This window comes from Nicotiana tabacum, chromosome 23 (genome assembly GCF_000715075.1).
Source record: "Nicotiana tabacum cultivar K326 chromosome 23, ASM71507v2, whole genome shotgun sequence".
NCBI classification, from domain to species: Eukaryota; Viridiplantae; Streptophyta; class Magnoliopsida; order Solanales; family Solanaceae; genus Nicotiana; species Nicotiana tabacum.
Genome location: NC_134102.1, coordinates 42,587,149 through 42,594,271, shown reverse-complemented (window position 1 = coordinate 42,594,271; position 7,123 = coordinate 42,587,149).

The window sequence follows — 7,123 nt, the reverse complement described above, 5'->3', positions numbered from 1 at the left end:
ATATTTACTTTTGGGACTTTGAGGCGGTACCTCGGGAGATCCCCCTGTTGCGCATTTACATTTGGGGTTACAAGGTGATACCTCGGGAGCGTCCATGTTGTTTTCCTCTTTTTGCTGTGCTGTTACTGAAATTTCACGTTGTTCATGTCTCAGTCACTTCATTGTATTATTATATTTTTTGCCTCATTTCCTTTTATTCCAGTAGGGCCCGACCTGACTTCGTCACTACTCTACCGAGGTTAGGCTTGGCACTTACTGGGTACTGTTGTGGTGTGCTCATACTACACTTCTGCACATCTTTTTGTGCAGATCCAGGTTCTTCCTACCAGGCCAGTTACTAGTGAGTTGGACTGTACATGGAGACTTCAAGGTATATCTGCTAGCTTCCGCAGACCTCAGTGTCCTCCTCTATCCTTATTATGTTGTTTTCTTTATTCCCTTTAGACTCTGATGTATAGAAACACTTACTATTTTATCTTAAAAGCTTGTGACTTATTTCTACCGGGTTTTGAGAGTTGTAATTATTTAAATCACAGTTTCTATTTATATATCATGTGTTGAGATTTATGCACATGCTCACATAACTGAAACTACTGAGCCTAAGCTGCGGTCCAAACCGTGCCTCAAGTCCTCCAGACTGGCCCATCACTAAAACATGAAAAACACATCTCGCACCTCATCCATGGAATCCACAAGCCATCAATGTACAACTGATACCGAGCACTCACATGCGCATACGAGTGAGTGAAAGAAATTCAAAGAGATACGCTTCAAGTTGAATCAATGTTGCACAAGAAAGAACGATGGAAAGTTTATCCTAAATTCCCTGTAGACTTTCGAATATAAGTATGGACGTCATCATACCGATACGCAAGACTCTACCAGACACTTGCTCATAACTCGTAGAACATACGAACCTAGAGCTCTGATACCAACTTGTCACGACCCAAAACTCTAACTAGTCATGATGGCATCTAACACATCCCGCTAGTAAGCCAGCTAACAATAAAACAATTCAAATGAGATTGTTTGACATAAATAGTGATAATATAACTGAACTTTTATACAAAAAATTTCTAGGGACTGGTAGTACAAATCACGAGCTTCTAAGATTTAGAGTTTACCAAGTTGGTATAAAATAAATACATCATCTGTTCGAAATATACATGGACAAATTAATAATTCTAAAGCTACCAAGAACAAGAGACATTTATGACCAGAATGCAGGTACATCTTTAATGCCATCTCCCGTCATACACAGCAATATCAGCATCTAAAATCTACACGCAAGGTGTAGAGGTGTAGTATAAGTACAACTAACCCCATGTACTCAATAAGTAACAAACCTAACCTTAGGCTGAAAGCAGTGACGATCTTGGACAACGGTCAGAGTCCAACACCAATAGCCAACAATAACTCATAACAGTATAATAAAAGTAGTAAAAGAAACAACTCAAAAATATAATGCTTAGCTCGTTCACAGTTACGAAAAAATAGACATGTTTTTCAAGTATAACAGTAAAACCCAAATCTTTTACCGAAATCACAAAAATATGAGCAAGTCAATAATCTATGATTTTTTCCAAAAACTTTCAAAAATAGATAAGATGTTTCAATCTCAGATAGTACGAATAAAGTTCATCTCTATGCCTACATGTCAATGTGCATGTGAAGTCATAAATGTCACAAAACCGTGTGACATGAGGAAATGCATATCTATGCCTGCATATCAAGTATGGATGTCAAATGCAATGTATTCCAATGATGAACTCATGTACTCACACTCTCAAAGTACTCAATATCAGTGCCGCCCACTCCCACTCATCACGCTCAATCACTCAGCACACGGTACCTGATGCGGCGTGCAGCTCCATCATATCATGAATCAATAAATACTGCGGTCACTACTGGTATGTCGGACTCCTGAGGGGTGAATCCTGCCCAAGCACCAATATAAGCCATCATGACATACTGCAGCGTGCCGCCCGATCCCATCAATAATATATATAAAGCCCATAGGGCTTGCTGAGGCGTGCAACCCGATCCATATAATAATAATACATATAACGGCAATGTGGCCTGCTACTGCATGCAGCCCGATCCCACCAATAATTTATATAAAGCCCATAGGGCCTGCTGCAGCGTGCAGCCCGATCCCCTCAATATCACTCATAATTTGGCCCTCAGACCCCAACTCAGTCATCAATCTGTCCAGTCTCTCGGGCTCACAAATCTCATGCCAATCATCCTAACAATAATAACATGATGTGACAACAAATGATAATAAAGACTGAGGTATGATATGCAAATAAATGAATATGACTGAGTGTGTAATTACGATTTAAGCAAATAACTCAACAACAAAAATGACCTCAGTGGGTTCCAACAGGATAAGAATATAGCCTAAACATGGTTTCTAACATGGATCACATCTCAATTACGTTAGCACGTAGAAATTTCATGGATACAAATAAGATTAGGTAATTACACAGTACCACAGAGTCAACCAAGTCATGATTCACACGGTGCATACCCACACACCCATCACCTAATATGTGAGTCACCTCAACACCAAATACATAACACGTATATTCAGGGGTTCATACCCTCAGCACCAAGTTTAGAAGACACAATGCAAGACTAGGTTAAAGGATATACGAACACTATATCTTACACTTTTAGTCTAGTAAATAAAGTATGAAAGAATTTGTTTTAAAATGAATGAACATGTATAACACTACAACAAAAGTGGTATTTAGCTACAAAATTATTAGCTACGATACAAAATTCGTCACCGATTGTTTACTTTTTGCGACATAAATTACATTTCATCTTTAAATACATGTGCCATTTACTTTTTGTGACGAAATATAAAATTTCGTGGTGAAAATTGCGTCCACAAAAATTTCCCACCAAAAAAAAGTTGGCGTCATTTTTTGTGTAGTATCAGCCACAAAAGTAAAATTATTCGTGACAAATTAGTTTCGTCAGCAATGTTGCATACAATTTGTGACGGAAATTTATTTGTCTTATAATTAGCTGAACTTTGGATACGAAAAGGTTTCGTCACTAAAAATGTATTGCCAAATAGCGACGGTTCAAAATTTGTAACTAAATGGTGTAAGCCATAAAATTGTATACTTTTTTGTGACCTTACTTTTTGTCACTAAAAGTATAAATAATTAGTGACAATAATTTTATTGTCTCTAATCAAACCGTAACTTAGTGACAACAAAGTTTTGTCATAAAATATACAATATTTATATAGCGACGACTTAAACTTTGCAGTAGATATTATGGTATCAAATTCAATTTTATATTTGATATTTCCAAATATCTAACGAGCCTACGTTAATTAATATACATAATTTTTTCATTTTTCTTTTACTTTACCTTTTTATTGTATAGCTTCAAATTATTTCAAAATTACTTTACTAGAGATGAGCAATTGTTAGGTATATTATATAGGTAATTCATATTATTAACATGATTTTATTGTTTAAAATTTCCCTCACATAGCAAGTGTAAATATCTATCTATCTATGTAGAATATGAGAAGCAAATCAATGTGATGATACCAAGTGTAACAACAAAAATTCAACAAGTGTCAAATTTTAGGACAAAATTAGTTAGGTTAGTTAATAATTAGTTACTCTTTTTTTATTTAAATTAAAAATAATTAAATATTTGAATATTTTGAAGGAAAACTATTATAAAAAAAGAAAAAATATATAAATAAATAACTTCAATTTAGAGATATACAAAATGATAAGAATAAATTATGTTTTGAGATGAGAAAGTTTTTGAATAATAGTAATTCATATGGTCATGCTATATGGATAAGATCATGTAACTAAAAATATTATAATAGGTAAAACTAAAGACAAAAACATAAACAATAATTTTAAGAAATAAATAAAATATATAAAGATATAATTAACTTATTATGTAGTAATTTTAATAAAAATGTTGAACTTTCATATTAAATACAAACGGGAAGAAGAATTCAATTTAATTTCTTTTTGAAAATAATACAAAAATAATTATAATTATAATAATTAGTAGATTTATGACATTTTAAAAAAGAATTTCTCTGTTGAACCTTTGAACTAATTCAACACCATTATTTAGAAAAATAATATAATAATATTCGTATTATATATAAACACTAAATGAAAACAAATTAAGATATTATAGAACAAAAACTAATGTATAAAAGAGGAGAATAGATATAATGTGATTCTATTTACGCTTTAAATTTATTTGATAAAATTAAGTAAATACATAATACTCAAAAATATTATTAATAAATTTAAATATCGATATAATTTAAGAAAGTCATACAAAATAAAGTCAAGTTAAATTTTAAGAACAATACAAAATTATATGAATTGTATTGTATTAAACTGGTAATTTATTAAAAATATTGTGATGACCCAAAATATCATCTTTAAATTTAATAAGTAATTCTGTGTTCTAAAACCTCGAAAAGTACCATTTATCATTCCTCGACTTGTGTGCTCAATCCGTAAAAATTTTCGAAAAACTTTTCATGTGAAAAATAATTAAAATAGGAAATAGAGCTTTAAAACTCAACTAAGTTGACTTTGGTCAACATTTTGAGCAAACGGACCCGGATTAGTATTTTAACAATTCCGGTAGGTCCGTATCGTGATTTGGGACTTGGGCGTATTTCCGGAATCGAATTCCGAGATCCCTAGCCCGAGATATGGAATTTTTGATGAAAAATTAATAGCATGAAAGCTTAATGATTTCTAAGAAATTACTTATGTTGGATTTATTGACCTCGGGTCCGTATTTTTATTCCGGAGTCCGATATAGGTCCACTATAATATTTATGATGTGTCTGCCGAATTTGGTGAGAATCGGAGTTGATTTGACGTGATTCGGACGTCCGGTTGTAAAAAGTATAAGTTTTAAAGTTTTCTTGAAAACTTCCTTTGAGTTGGTGTCCGATTCGTAGATCTAGGCATTATTTTGGCGATTTGATCGCGCGAACAAGTTTGTATGATATTTTAGGACTTGTGTGCATGTTTGGTTTGGAGCCCCGAGGGCTCGGGTGAGTTTCGGATAGGCTACGAGATGTTTTCGTACTTAAGAAATCTGGTTTTCTGCATATTTCAGGCTTCTAGTATGTTCTTCTTCGCGTTCGCAAATGTACTCTCGCGAACGCGAAGAGCAAATTGGGGCTAGCACGTTTTGTGCTTCGCGTTCGCGACATAGCGACCGCGTTCGCGAAGGCTTGAGGTTCAAAGCTTCGCCTTTGCGATAGAAGCCTCGCGTTCGCGAAGGGAAAGAGACTGGCCAGGAAAAATTAGCCTTCGCGCTCGCGAAGGCCAAGCCAGGCAAGCATAGCGTTTGCAAAGAGTAAAAATTGGACAACACAAATTGTACTTCGCGTTCGCGAGAGTACCTTCGCGAACGCGAAGGGTAAAAATCCCAGAAACAGAACTTAAATTCTAGAAATGGGGTTTCGACCCATTTTCAATTTCTTCCCATTTTTGAGCTCGGGTAAGGCGATTTTTGGGCGATTTTCATGGGAAAATATTGGGGTAAGTGTTCCTTATCCTATATTGATTATATTTCATGATTTCATACTCATTTATATCATGAATCCGTAAATTTATGGAAGAAAAATTAGATTTTTATAAATTCTTCCAAAAATAAAAATTTAAGATTTGAAGGTCCATTTAATATCTGAATTGGACAAATTTGGTATGGTTGAACTCGTATCGGAACGGATGTTCGGATTTCGCGAGTTTTTTCGAGATTTGAGACATGGGTCCCACTGCCGAATATTTTAATGAATTTCAAATTTTTATCCGGAAAATTTATAAATTCGTATGGAATTAATTCCTATGATTCGTATTGAATATATCGAATTGTTTGTGAATAGATTTGAAGCTTTCAGAGGAAAATTTAAAAGGAAAAGTTGTGGTTTAATAATTGATTGGAATCTGCAAAGCGAGGTAAGTGTCGTGGTTAACCTTGACTTGAGGGAATAGAACCCTTAAATTATTTGTTATATGAATTGCATGTGAACGACGTATAGGCGAGGTAACGAGTGTCTATACGTCGTCAAATTAATTGTTTGCATGCTTACTTGAAAAATCATAAATTATTTTTAATCATAAATTAATTATTATAATAATTATTTTTCTCTTATTCTTTATCAAATATTATTGTTACTTACTGAGTTGGCGTACTCACGTTACTCCCTGCACCTTATGTGCAGATTCAGGTGTAGCTGGACACGGTAGTGGTTATTGAGTGTTCTGGTTGCAGATTTTCTTGGAGATAGCAAGGTAGCTGTTTGGCGATCGCAGCCCCTGCTCTTCTCCCTCTTATCTTCCTCTAGTTGTATTTAGCTATTTTTCAGGCTGAGTTAGCCTTGATATTGTTAGACAGATTGTAGTAGATGCTCATGACTAGTGACACCCCGATGTCGGGCTTTTCCTTCTGCGTACTTTTATTTTTCTTTGATTTGAACTCCTTAAATGAAGTTTTTATGTTAAATAATATCGAAATTATCTTGGAAATGAAAATATCGATTTTGTTTGAAAATGAGTCGGCTTGCCTAGTTCCACGATAGGCACCATCATGACAGGTTAGGTTTTATGGTCGTGACATATTTAGACACCGTTATTTTTTATGGATTAATCACTATATTTCAGACCTTACTTCCGCGTTTATTTTTTTGTTATTAATAAATTTAAAGATTGTTTAAAAATTGGTTAATATCATTCTAACGTTGACTTTCCTAGCAAGTAAAATGTTAGGCTCCATCACGATCCGAAGGTGGGAATTTCGGTTCGTGACAGCGCAAGCTCTAATAGTAGTTTAATTTAAAACTATACGAAGTGTATCAGACTTGTGTCATGTTATAGATCTAGGTTCATAGAGTTATTTACTCATTTCCTTCTTAATTTGGTTATTTGAGGCCTTAACATCGAGCCGATCCCAACATAGCCTATTTTAGTATCGAGCGAGTTAGCTTTTATAATACCAAGTTGAGTTGAGCCCTATCGAACTCTATTTCAATTTAATCAAGGCTGAATTGAGCCCAATCTTCTCTTCTCTATTTGTTTTCACATATTAGGGA